Raw genomic sequence first — 14,256 nt, 5'->3', positions numbered from 1 at the left:
TCAGGGAGTTCCCAAGGCTCTCACTCAGGGCGCTTCACATGGTGTGGTGGGAATGGGCACAGAGATGAGAGACAATCAAGCTTGGAGCAGGATTATCAGGATAGGATAGAGATGGGAGCTCTAAAGAGAGAGGCTCTATCCTTTCCCAGAGGCTGAGTGCCCCTCCACTCCTGGAGCTAAGCTCCCACCCACAGTAAGGACAGAGGCCCTGCAGGTAGGGAAGGGCAGCCCCCTGCCCTACATCAGCCCAACACTGGCAGTACGGCTCCAACCTGCCACTGTCTTAGAACACTTTAGCTTAGATTAAGAACTTCCTTCTGGAGCTAGAGAGCTGGCTCCGTGGTTAAGAGCACTGACTGTTCTTCTAGAGGTCCTGAGTTCAATTCCCAGCAACCACATGGTGGCTTACAACCATTCCTAACTTCAGCTCTGGGGGATCAGATGCCCTCTTCTGCCCTCCTTGGGCACTGCACACATGAGGTACGGGGACATACGTGTAAATGAAATACCCATACATATAAAATTAAAATAAGTAAAAAGTAAAGCAAAACAAAGAAACCCCCCTCCTCAGCACAAACCTTAGGAGAGTAACTATAGTGTAGTGGAGAGGCAAGACTGAGCGAGGCCGGGCGTGGTGGCGCACGCCTTTAATCCCAGCACTTGGGAGGCAGAGGCGGGCACATTTCTGAGTTTGAGGCCAGCCTGGTCTACAAAGTGAGTTCCAGGACAGCCAGGGCTACACAGAAAAACCCTGTCTCAGACAAAAAAAAAAAAAAAAAAGACTGTGAGTGAGGCAGCCCCTGTGAAGACCTCACAGGGTCAGGCACTAAGCTTCCCTCACTGTTGGGCCAAGAGACTTAGTTCAGGTGGACATGGAGGTGTCTGTGTGTATGAAGGGCCTAAGAGGGAGACTGAGGCAGGGACCTGAGAGGACCAAAATGCACCCCCATATATACTACTTTGACATAGGATTATTGCTGTTTTGGTTTTTTCTAGGCAGGGCTTCCTTATGTAGCCCTGGCTGTTCTGGAACTAACTCTCCCTCTCTCTCTCTCTCTCTCTCTCTCTCTCTCTCTCTCTGTAAACCAGGCTGGCCTAGAACTCAGAGAACCCCCTGCCTCTGCTTCTTCAGTGCTGGGATTAAAAGCATGTGTCACCATGCCCAGCTGATATAGGATTGTTTTGAGTTAAAGGCAACAGAGAAATAGCAGACACCAGGAGCAAGTTGCTGCTGTCCCATGTGTGGGAAAGCAGGTCACACATCTCCCTCCATAAAGAAGACTTGAAGCAGGCCCTTTGGCTCCTGATTGTAATCCCAGCCAGCTGAAGCCTAGAAGCTAGGCTACATACTGTAAGACTTCATCTCGAAAAAGGAAGGGAGAAAAATAAAAAGTAAGAAATATAAATCAAAAAAGAGGAGGAGGAAGAGGAGGAGGAAGAAGAGGAGAAGGAAGAGGAAGAAGAGGAGGAAGAAGAGGAAGAAGAGGAGGAAGAAGAGGAAGAAGAGGAGAAGGAAGAGGAGAAGGAAGAGGAAGAAGAGGAGGAAGAGGAGGAAGAAGAGGAGAAGGAAGAGGAAGAAGAGGAGGAGGAAGAGGAGGAAGAGGAGGAGGAAGAGGAGGAAGAGGAGGAGGAAGAGGAGCACAACAACATGAATTTGTAAATTTGTGCCAGGAAGAGAAGAGCAAAGATGTGAGTCTTCAGTCTGAGCTAAAAGGCAAGTTCCAGTTCCAGGCCTACATTGTGTGTGTGTGTGTGTGGGGGGGAGTGTGTGGGGGGGCGCAGATAAGAAGACAGAGACTGACACAGACACAAACAGAGAGATCAGAGGAAGGGAAGAGAGGAAGGAAGGAGAGGGGGGAGGAGAGGAGAAGGGAGGAAGGGAGAGGAGTTTGAGAGATATCTTTTGTTAGTTTAATGTGTGGGCTCTAGATAGAGAGCCTGGGAGGGAAAGATCACATTCTTTCTCCTCCACTTAGATCAGTCTCCTGCCCAGTGTGAGGAGTTGGCCTGCGCAATAGAGTGCTTGCATTACCATACCAGAGACCCAGGGTCTGGTGTCAGCACACTCCCCACAAAAAGCCGTAGCATAGTATTTCAGCCATATTTGTTTTCCTGGTCAAGAGCGTGGCAGGGATTGGAGCTCAGGTGTTCACCCCCAGGGAGCCTTCCAAACATCTCTGCCCTGGGACCAAGTGGACCCCACCCTGCAGGAAGGCCTAGAGCTGAGTTTCCCAATTAGGTAGGACCCCTGATGACAGGGGTGGGGACAAGGTTGAGTAGAGATCAGAAGCAGGGCTTGGCCACCAGGGGAGGTCAGCACCCCTGGAGCAAAAGGTATCAGCGAACAAAAGACCTGTTTTACAGCCTGAGATGTCAGGTTTTCTAGACTCTGTGCTGGGTTAGCAGGCCTTCCTGGAGAACCACACCAGCTACCACTCCCAGTTAGTGCAGGAAAAGTGGCACAGGTGGAAGTCTGAGATTTTGCTATTAGTCCTTCTAGTATTGGACAGGCTCAATAGGTGAACCCAGGATCCTCGGGCCCCAACGCCTTATTCTCAAGTTTAATTTTACAATTTGGGGTGAGTGGGTGGAGACTTGGCTCCAGTGATTAAAAGCACTTGCTGCTTCTCCATAGGACCTGGGTTTGATTCCCAGGACCTACACGGCAGCTCATGATTGTCTAAGATTAAAATTCCGGGGAATCAAATGCCCTCTTCTGGCCTCCATGGGTACTGCACACATGTGGTGCACAGACATGCAGGCAAAACACTCAGACACATGAAATAAAAAGAAATAAATTGGCTGGGCATAGTGGTGTGACTCTTTAATCCCAATGCTTTCAGAGAAACGTAAGTAGTAATGTAAATAGGATCTCTGTGAGTTCAAGGCAGCCTGGTTTCAGTTCCAGGACAGCCAGAGTTACATAAGTGAGAGATCCTGTCTCAAAAAAATAACTAAGTAACAAACAAGTAAATAAATACAAACGTTTTTTTAAAAAAGTTTATATTAAAAAAAAATCACAATTTGGAGCCCAGCATGGTAGCATATACTTGTAGTCTCAGCTACTTCAGAAGTTAAGGCAAGAGGGTTGCTCAAGGCAGAGGTTTGAAGTCAGTCTGGACAACAGGGAGACTTTCATCTCAAATAAACAACATGAATTCTTGCTTCCACAGCACACACACTAACACTGCAAAAATACACAGAAAATTAACAGGGCCCCTGAGCAAGAATGACATGAACATCTCTGAAGAATTCCATATGAAGAACAAACAAACAAACAAACAAACAAGGATCAACTCTGCCCCGAAGACCAGCCAAGTGGGCTTCATCTGTCTACTTCCTGAAATCAATAGCATCAACTGGATCATAGGCACCGCCTTCCCATCCCTGGCAGTGACAGGGCCTGGCTTAGGGCAGATGTGACATGCCCCAGCAGTTCACTGAGATGTACAGGGAGACTCAGAGGCAGGAGGCTGAGCACCGTTCCTGCATGTCTGTGCACCACATGTGTGCAGTACCCATGGAGGCCAGAAGAGGGCAGAAAACCAGTCTTGTCTGTCATAGCAGCAGATGTGACGACAGGAACCCGGTGGCCCCCACTGCAGGTAAGAGTGACAGCCAGGCTGGAAAGGACACACTGGTGGATGGAGGAAGAGAGGTGGTAAGGAGGGACTGCTCCCATGGTGTCTATGGCTTTTAAGGTGAGGCCAGGGAAAGCACCTTCAAGTCACAGAGGCACCAGTGAGACTTAGGCAGCAATGCAGCCACTGTCATTAGAGACATCAAAAAAGGCAGGGGATTCCTGTGCGAGATAAAAGTATGAGAGCCAGGGCGTAGCTAGGAGGGGCTCAGGGCCTCCGGTTTTATGATTTCTTTCCCAAGTGCCTGTGCATAGTGTGAATTCTGAGTCCTTTGAACTGAGATCCCCTTAGTGCTCCTGGGTTTCTAGGTGGGAATAAGTTCCTCCCCCGCCCAGATGTGACCTTCCCATCTGGGGTGACCTTCCCATCTGGGGTGACCTTGTCATCTGGGGTGACCTTGTCATCTGGGGTGACCTTCCCATCTGGGGTGACCTTCCCATCTAGAGTGACCTTCCCATCTGGGGTGACCTTCCCATCTNGTGACCTTCCCATCTGGGGTGACCTTCCCATCTGGGGTGACCTTCCCATCTAGAGTGACCTTCCCATCTGGGGTGACCTTGTCATCTGGGGTGACCTTGTCATCTGGGGTGACCTTCCCATCTGGGGTAACCTTGTCATCTGGGGTGACCTTCCCATCTGGGGTGACCTTCCCATCGAGGTGACCTTGTCATCTGAGGTGACCTTCCCATCTGGGGTGACCTTCCCATCTGGGGTGACCTTCCCATCTAGAGTGACCTTCCCATCTAGAGTGACCTTCCCATCTGGGGTGACCTTCCCATCTGGGGTAATTTTCCCATCTGGTATTCATCCACCCAGCCCAGGAGCATCTGTGAACCAGGTAGGGGTCTGGGTGCTGTAGGCACACACTCAGTGACCTGCAGAGGTACCAGATGTGGACAAGAGGGACTGGAGAAACAGTGCACAGTGTAGTTGACATGACCAAGGGACAGGCAGGGAAGGCTTCCTAGAGGAGGTGACACTGGTACTGGTACCTGATTAGGGTAGAGGGACATGGTCCTGGGTAGGAGAATCACCGGAATGCACTGGATGGTTTTTGTCAAGTTGACACACAAACCTAGGCATATCCCTGATCTTAACTGAAAAAATACTTCCATCAGACTGGCCTGTAGACAGGTCTGGGGGGGGGGGCAGGTATTGCTTTGATTAATAATTGGTGAGGGAAGACCAGGTCTACTGAAGGCTTTGCCATCTTTGGGAAGGTGGTCCTGCTGTGTATAAGAAAGCAGGCTGAACATGCCAGTAAACAGCTTTCTTCCATGACTTCTGCCCTGTTCTGGCTCCATGTTCCTGCCTTGAGTCGCTGCCCCAACTTCTCTCACTGATGGAGTGTGACCTGAGATTATAAGATGAGATACGCCTTTTTCTCTCTCTGAGTTTCTTTTGACCGTGGTCTTTATCACTACAGTGGAAAGCAAATTATAAACAGCGAAGAAGACACAAAAGGCCAGGATGGCTGGGACCCTGCGAGGTGGCAGGATGGCTGGGGACCCTGCGAGGTGGCAGGGGCCAGGGCAGAAGTTCAGGCAGAGGTGAAATCCCATAGGGTGTGGTGAGAAGTTAGGACTTTCTTCTAACAGGATTGTGACTGGGGCTTAGAGGCTCCATTTTAAAGAGCACCATCACTTCACTTAGACCTGCAGGGCCCACATGGGATTAACAGCAAGAGAATTCCTGGCCTCTCGGCTTTCATTCTGTGTCTGTCTCCTTGGCCTTTAAAACTTTGGTCAGACCTCTGCTCAGCTCTGCCCGTGAGCTTGTTAATCACACAGAATGCCACCAAACACTAGTGACGCAAGGATGAATGACCCTTATGTTATCTAACGTGCCCTGCCCCCTTCAGTGCTGAAGTCTCCAAGATAAGAGTAAGGGAGTTTTCCTTGTCCTCTTCCAGACTCCGAGAGTAGCGCCCAGTCATGCCCTCAGTCTGGATTCCAGAAAAATCCTAGCAGACTTACCATCCATGATGAGAACACTGTTCCCCCCTCCCCGCCCCCGTGATGGAAAAGGAAGCTGTTCTCTGCTACGCAGGAGCAGTGGTCTCCTAGGAGCCCGACTGATCTCAGCAGCAGTGGGGTGATCTCTGGAACCACTCTCAGAGCAGGAGCCATGATAGTGACTAACTGCCAGTCTATCATACCTCTTCCTCTATATAAGCCTGCATCTCAGGGCAGCAACCTGCAGTGGGGCGGGGGTGGGGGGGTGGCGCTTGCTCTCCACTGCGTCCTGTAAGCCTGCATCCAGCCTTTCTAGCAGGTCTCTCCGACCAGTTTGCTCTCCCAGGCAGGTGAAGGAAGTCAGGATTCTGGCCTAGGACTCTGTTAGGAAGATTTAGCATGGGAAGGTCTCAAGCAAGAGCATGCTGAAGAAGGATGGAAGGACAGGGGAAATTCTGGGGAACATGGTAGAGAGGAGCCCTTGCTCTGGCTGAGGCCGCTCCATCTGAGAGGTGAAAAGTCCCATACAATTAACACATGCTGTGGAGTTGCTGGCATGATGGCACTGTCCCTTTCAGACGTGGACCTTTGATGTCAACAGCAGTGACTCTGTTCTAAGGCCTGGATGCTTATGACCTTGGGCAGGGCCTCACTCCTTTCCCAAGGATCTGGGGACTTCAAGGCTGTTAATTTTGCTTACAAGGAAGACAGCCTCTACCTCCTTGTATCTCTGTGACCTTATCGAGTATGATCCCATCAGGTGCCACTCAGGAGCCATCCTGTGATCTCATGTGGGTTTCTAAGCAACCCTTTGAAGATAATAGTCTCAAATCTCACCAAAGTCCTACCTGGGACTATAAAAGACTATGAAGTAAGTCTCTCTCAGAGAATCCCCACAGCTGTGTTCTCTGGTATGTCTGTCTTTATTTCTAAGCAATCTCCCCCCTTAACCCTCACGGTTAAAATCTATATTAAAAAGCTTTATAGTAAAGAGATCAATTCTACTTCATCCGGCCTACCTTGAAATCCATGTCTATGTCAAAGTCGCACATTCCAGTTTGGCCTGAGGTGAGGCCCTTAAAAGATCAGGGGAGCTCTTCAGGCTGCAATGGGCAGAGGGGAGCTGGGTCTCCTGCTTTTGCCCCTTGACGAGTTCCAGGTCCTGACTTAAGGACCTAGAAGACAATTCTGGCAGTTGTATGGAAGGTTTGTGGTAGAAAGGCAAGAGGGTATAGGATGTGGGTTGGAAGACAGCTTCAGGTTCTGCAAGGGTGGGGAGAAAGGCTCAGGAGACTCAAGACATGTTCTAGAACAAACCCATAGGCCTTCGCATTGCTCTCAATGAGAAGACAGAAAGGAGGGGGAAGGGAGGAAGCAAGGATGGGCTCATTAATGACAACTGTTCCTTGGAGCAGCTAGCTGGGGAGCCTACGAGGTGCAGTCAGGGTGGAGGAGGGGAGTGGGCGGAAGAGCACATCACCAGGCTGGGCCCACCCTCAGGCATGGGTCTGCAAAGGCACCATCACACGTCACACACAGACCCTTGCACCTTGTCCTGTGCTACCTCAGATAGGCCACCAGACACAGGGAGGTCCCTGTTAGGAGTCCTGCCTTAAGTTTTCTGTAAGCTACTTTGATATTTTCAACTCAGCTCAGTGGAGGAGGAGGTATGGCCTTGCTAAGACATAATTCGGAACACCTGGCACAAAGAAACGTGGGGAAGGTCTCAGGAACTAGTCTAGGTTGAGGCTGCTAAGGAGACACGACAGTTGAAAATGCTGTGTGTTTCTGGCTTAGGTCTGAGGTTGGGACCAGAAGCTAGAAACTTGGGAACTAGGAAAGCAGTTTAAATTAGATAATATGTTGCATCCATCCTAAATTTCCTGAAAGCGACAAGGCTGTTCTGGTTATGTGAGAGAGGGCCCTCGGGCTAAGGGACCACCGAGAATTTAAGAATTAAGGCCAGCCGGGTAGTGGTGGCACACACCTTTAATCCCAGCACTTGGGAAGCAGAAGCAGGTGGATTTCTGAGTTCGAGGCCAGCCTGGTCTACAGAGTGAGTTCCAGGACAGCAATGGCTACACAGAGAAATCCTGTCTTGAAACACCCCCTTCAAAAAATATATATATATATATATCAAGGCCAATCAGGAGGAGGCAGGAGGATAACTGTTTTAAGGATACCCTCTTCTACATAGTGAATTTGGGGCTAGCCTGCACTATATGAGATCCAGCCTCAAACAAATAACAAAGTTTAGAGTCAAATGTCATTATATTTGCAACTAATTTTTATACAGCTCACAAAAAGAGGCAAACAGAATCCCCAGCAATAAAACATACAAGCAAGGGCTAGAGAGATGGCTTAGCAGTTAAGAGCACTAGCTGTATTTCCAGAGGACCCAGGTTCAATTTCAAACACCCACATGGTAGCTCACACAGACATACATGCAGGCAGAACACTAACGTATATGAAATAAAAAATAAAGCAAAAAAAAAATATACAAACAAACCAGATATCACACACACACACATGTTGCAACATGCTAACTGCTGTGTTTAAATAAATGCATTTGTTTTGCTCTTATCATTCTTCCAAAAGTTGAAAACACTTTAAATTAAATAGTCAGGATATAGCATCCCAGTGACTCCTAGTACCCTGTCTCTGGAAGGCCAAGCCACGGCTCACTGCACACCAGGAATGCTTCCTTCCTTAACTGAGAATCCATGAAGCTGGTGCTATAGGACTGTGAATGCTTTGGGCTTGGGAACAATCACAAGCTGTGGCCAGATATCTATCAAACCACAGAGAAATATAAAAACACCAGGAACTCTCGTGAGTGCACAGCTGGGTCAGGCAGTGGCTGTTTGCAAGGGACCAGTCCCTTCTTCCCAGTCCAGTCTTCTATACTCAGAGAAAGCATTGACAGGAACTGGCCAGAGTGCAGAGTGGCCAGTGCACTGTGGCTTCATGGAATTACTTCCTGGGTCAGAGGCCCAGCCTGAGTATGGGGACTCTTACAAGCTAACAGGCCATTCTAACATGTCCCAAACCTTGAGGACACTGGTTCAGATAGTGAATTTGTATGAGAATCGGTTGCCTGGAGAGAGAGAGAGAGAGAGAGAGAGAGAGAGAGAGAGAGAGAGAGAACTAATTAATCAAATGCTTACCCATGGCTCCTTCCTGATCCCACTGTGCAGCCAGGCCTGAGAACACTGGCTTAGCCTGCGGTGTTTCGGAAAGCTAACCTCTTTCAGTGCACACGCCTGCGTGGTGTTTTCCCACATGTGTCAGAGATTCCCTGAACTCACTGGTAGGGGAGGGCAGTAGGGAGAGCAGGTTCCCAGGAGAAAGTTCTGGCTAATAAAACCAGAACCCTGCCAGGCTCAGGAAACACGGAACCTATGCGCCTGCCCACTCCCTACAGCTTCCTGGTGCCCTGCAATGGTGAGGCTACCCCATAAAAATGTCCCTGCACCTGAGCACCAGGGTGGGGCTGTCCCCGGAGGGAGGTACCTCAGGCTAGCTCAGCCCAGACTTCCCAGGGGCTGATTAGGGCAGGAGGTGAGGGGCTGGATGGTGGGGTGAGGGAGTCGGAGCTTGGAGGTGGGGGAGCCCAGGCAGAGGAGGTGAATGGAGAGGGCCTCCTCAGCACCTACTGTCTGCTCAGCCTTCAGGCTCAGCGTTCAACCACTTCCCGAGGATGTTCTTCCAGAAGCTCTGAGCCTTAGGTTAAAGCAAGGGGTTTTCCTTTTGGAGGGAGCACACACAAGCGGGATGGATTAAGGGCGGATCCTCCTGAGCTACAAACTCTCCAGTCATTGCCACACTATGCACACAGGGTGCCACCCTGAACCTCCAAGCTCTGCAGAGTTGCAGTACTGTCTTGTCTCTTAGGAAGGAAGTATTCTTAGAACTTAAAAGTGCAGTTTGTCATAATCGGCCTCAAGAATGCTTCCTTCTGGGTGGACGGATGAAGGGATGGTGGTCTTGGATGGAGGGTTCTGAAGCGTTCTCAGGCTGGGGACAGGATAGAAAGACCTGCTCTGACAAGATGGGTTTTGCAAAATCTCTGAATGTGAGTGGAAGCCATTTGGAATCTAAGATAAAGTCCTGGTCCTTACCAAACCCCATTTGTTTTGGACTGTGTGTGTTAGGGAGGGAAGGCTGTGTAAACACAAGCTTGCAAGGGCTTCAGGGTGACCTGGAGGAGTTGGCCCTCCTCTTCCACCCTGTGGGTCCCAGTGGTAAATCTCTGGTAGGTTTGGTGGCAAGCACTCCTAGCCACTGAGGTATCCCAATAGCCCAAGAGGGAGGGATTTATTTTTCTTTTGTATGTAAAAGTGTTTGCTCTTATGTATGCATGTGCACCAAATATGTGCCTGATACTTGCAGGGGTCAGAAGGTGGTATGGGTCTTACAGACAGTTTTGATAGTTTGTTTCCTAGCATCCATGTTGGGCAGCTCATAACTGTAACTGCAGTTCCAGGGGATTGAATGCCCTCTTCTGGCCTCTGTGAGGATGTGCACAAACCCACACCTATATGCACATAAACAGAACACAAATAAGAATTTTTTTAAAAGAAGGATCTAATGTAATCTTGATGGGCTCCTCAGAGAGGAATTTGTGGGTGTATCAGGAGCTTTGGTATTTGTGTCCTTTAAATGAACAGTTTGCACTCGTGGGGAGCTGGCGTGGTGGTGCACGCCTTTAATCCCAGCACTCAGAAGGCAGAGGCAGGAGGATTTCTGAGTTTGAGGCCAGCCTGGTCTACAAAGTGAGTTCCAGGACAGCAAGGGCTACACAGAGAAACCCTGTCTCGAAAAACCAAAAACAAAAAACAACTCTTCCCTAAAAAAGCATCGGCACAAATTTCAGAACCTGCGGTCATTCAGACTCGGAGGCAGCATCTCTCTCTCTCTCTCTCTCTCTCTCTCTCTCTCTCTCTCTCTCTCTCTCTCTCTCTCTCTCTCTCCTTGAGTCTTACATCGCACTCCACCAACCATGAGCAGAAAACAAAATGCTGGAGGTGTAGCTCAGGGGGAGGGGCTGTGCTTAGCATATGCTAGGCCCTAGGTTCAAGATGGTTCCCAGCACCAAGCCACAACAGCCAACAGAGCAATGACAAAGTAGCCATGTTGAACATACCTGGACTTGTTTCTTGTTTCCTTGCCCTTGCTCCTAAACTGTGAGCTATGCTAGGTATTTGCATAGCATCTGCATTGCTTTAGGTATTACAAGGAACCAGGAGATGATAACGGGGACATGAGAGGTTGTGACTGGGCTACATGCAAATACCATGTCATTTATACCCGATGCTTGAGCACCCACGGGTTTAGGTGTCCTTACTGGTCCTGGAACCATCCTCTGCGGATACCAAGGGCTGGTTTTAATTCAAATCTGCTGCCATGGTTTGAAAACAGTCAGAAGGGCTGGGTGTGGTACTGCACTCAGGAGGCAGAGCAGGCTGACCTCTGGTCCACATAGCCAGGCTAGTCAAGGCTAAATAAACAGAGAGACCCTGTCTCAAAAAGGGGGTGGGGTGAGAATGCATTTATCAAACGGACATGCTTGTATTCTAATAAAACTTTATTTATAAAAAAATCTTGATAGGCTCAAATTTCTCCAGCCGTGTCTCTCTGCTTTCAATTAAGTCTTTAGTCCATCTGAGATGAGGGGCAGAGGTCTACTCTTCCTTTTTCTGTATTTGCTATCCAATTTTCTCAGCGTCATAAAACAGAGTCACTTCTCTTTCCACCTTTGCCAAAGGCGAGGTTGGCTGCCAATATGCGGACTTATTTCTGGGCTCTCTGTTCTGCTCTATTGCTCTGGCTGCCCATTCTCACGACAGGGCCACGCCTCTTTGGTTACTGTAGCTTTGCAGAGTATTTGGCTACTGTCAGGAGACAGACTGAGGCACAAGTATGATTATTGCATGGCATTTGTTATTTCTCAAGATTATAGCAAAGTATATGTGTCAACACTACAGAATAACAAGCAGTAATGAGTTGTTCTTGGTGGAACAAGCAAGGGAGAAAGCTGGGAGGAGGAGACTGTAGGATATCAAGGTTTGGGGATGGGGAGTAAACAGTACTTGTATATTATACAGTTTTGGTATAGTCGGTAAAATATAATTAGTACAGTCTTCTTGGCTTCTTATATTAAAAACAAAAAATGCAAAACTATTAAAAATCAACTTTGAAAAAATTTATTTTTTATGTTTTGCCTATATGTTTACATGTGTACCACATGTGTGCAGTGGCCACAGAGGTCAGAAGAGGACACTGGATTGTCCGGGACTGAGGTTAGAGATAGTTGTGAGCTGTCATGTGGGTGCTGGAAACCAAATCTGGGTCCTCTGGAAGAGCAGCCAGTGCTCTAACCACTGAGCCATCTCTCTAGCCTGAAAGATGTATATTAAGCTGGATTGATGGCTCATGTCTATAATACCAGGATTGGGAGATTGAGGCAGAAGGGCGACTGTTATTTCAAGGCCAGCCTGGGCTACATAGTGAGTGCTAGGCCAGCCTGGGCTTCACACTGAGTTCAAAAACAGGTAGAGGCAGAGTGAGACCCTGTCTCCAAGCAATAATAGCAACAAGATATCTAGTCTCCTAGATGCTTAGAGAAACCCCAAGGACACAGGTGCTGCCTGCTGTGAAGGAGAGGAGCTCAAAGGGGCTCTGCCACTGTCATCACTGCCTCCCACAGTACAATGGAACCTTCTGGAGAGTAGGACTGAGCAGTGATGGCTCCCAGGCCTCCAGGAGGCCCAGCGCAGATCCTTCTCTAGGGTGGAGCAAAGGGGACACAGAGAAAGAAATGCCAGACCGCCTGTGACAGTCAGTGGGCAGAACAGATGGCCCAGAAGAAAGACAAACATCACAAAGGCCCAGAACGGAGACAGAACACGGCCTTCCCATAATGAAAGTAGATGGGAGGGAGAGAGATCGGTCATCGGTGGGGAGTGCTTGCCGTTCAAGCATGAGGTCTGGGTTCAGCTCTTCGATGCTAACACCCATGGAACAGACTGGACACAATCCCAGCCACACCGGTGACCCCAGGTTCAGGGAGCGACCCTGCCTCAAAGGGATAACAGGGAGATAGAGGCAGCACTGCACGTCCTCTTCTGGCCTCTACTATACACATGCATGTTGACACAATAAAATTAAACAAACTAGGAGAGATTTGACGTCACCAGTTTTGGGGTGTGAGACATGCTACAGTGAGAAGCAGGTGGGACCCCAGGTTACACTTCATCTTCTGGGGGGAGGGACACTTGCTGTGGCTGTGGTAGGGGTTCTGGAGAGAGAACAGTGGGGAACTAGGAGGCTGGGGAGACAGCAGCTGTGACAGAGAGAATTATAGGGAGCACAGGAAGGGAGGCTGCAGCGTATGAGGGTACCACGGGTGACTCTTTGACCTGGGCATCTTTAGATGGATGGTAACATTAGACTCTTACACTGGCAGCCACACAGCAGGAGCAGGTGACCTGCTGCCTTCTGGTTTGATGGGTTCCCTATTAATCTGCCCACATAGGTGGATGACCAGGTACCCAGATTCTCATAGTTAGGCTTTGCCTCACTGCCTGACACGGGTGGCCACAGCCCCTAGCCAGCATGTCCTTGCTTTGATGCCCATGGGCCAATTCCTCCACAGCTCTCATTACCATAGGGACTGGGGGCCACACAAAAGGGAGGCCAGTAGGCAGCCCTTGGAGCAGACTGGGGAGTGGTATTTGGGGTGGTGGTGGTGGAGGCTTGTCCTGGAGACACCATCCCTGGATATCTTCTGGCATTCTCTCACCAGACCAACATTTCCTGAACTGAGAAATATGGTCAAACAGCACATGGAGCAACACACAGTGACACTTTCCCCAACAGGTGTGTCAGGCTCTGGGGACAAGGGCATCATGCTCCACAGTCAGAATCTAGTGCTATAGGAATGGTTAAATAAACATCCAGAGTGGACTTGCCCAGGCCGTGTGGTGCCCAGCATCGGCCTCCATGGGACCTGGAAGAGGAACAGATGCAGAAGCCTATGTATCCTACAGTCAACAGGAAAGCATTTTATAATCTCAAGGTGACTCCCAACAAGCCACGGTGCTGCAAGTGACATCCACACCCTGAAGGGTTCAATTCCCTCCAATGAGGGCGCTCAGCTGCAGTCCTGACATCCAGCTGTGTGCCATTCTCTACTTTTTCAATCCCGGGCTCAGATCTGTACTCCCTGGGGACACAAGAACCAGAATCTGGCTGGCTTCTTGGTCCCACACTGACCTCTAGGGGACAGCTGGAGCACAGCAAGGTGCTGGGTGCCTGGTCCATTGCATTAGGATCTGCCTCTAGCTGGCTTCCTCGGAATTCTGACTTTGATGAGCTATGGGTTTGCTCCATCTCTTCCAGGAGCTGGGATTCCGGTGAGTTCTAAGGATTCACTCTGCCTGGCTGGTTCAGGGACACTCAGGAGCCCACAGGCAGGAATTGGCCCATGTCCACCAAGCTATCTGACTAAGCCGAACAAACCAAGTCACCTGCCATGCCTAGGAATACACAGCCTCAGTGGGTGCTCTGGCCAGAGCTGTGTGGAGGATGGGAAGAGGTTTCTTTCCCGGAAGAGGCATAACACTTAGAGGCACAAACACAGTCACATTCTACAGTCC

At 49.5% G+C, this 14,256-nt stretch overlaps 1 protein-coding gene and 1 non-coding gene across 4 annotated transcripts in view; one reads left to right on the top strand and one right to left on the bottom strand.

Annotated features, from left to right (window-relative positions):
• The window catches only part of Rab11fip4 (RAB11 family interacting protein 4), a 106,553-nt gene that overhangs the window by 58,548 nt on the left and 33,749 nt on the right, over positions 1–14,256 (bottom strand). The window lies entirely within an intron of this gene.
• On the top strand, positions 3,162–3,264 carry LOC115032614. Its single transcript, XR_003838255.1, has one exon. It is a non-coding gene; the product is annotated as a U6 spliceosomal RNA (small nuclear RNA).

This window comes from Mus caroli, chromosome 11 (genome assembly GCF_900094665.2).
Source record: "Mus caroli chromosome 11, CAROLI_EIJ_v1.1, whole genome shotgun sequence".
Lineage (NCBI taxonomy): Eukaryota > Metazoa > Chordata > Mammalia > Rodentia > Muridae > Mus > Mus caroli.
The sequence above is the reverse complement of the archived record's forward strand: the minus strand, read 5'-3'. Positions and strand labels throughout refer to the sequence as shown.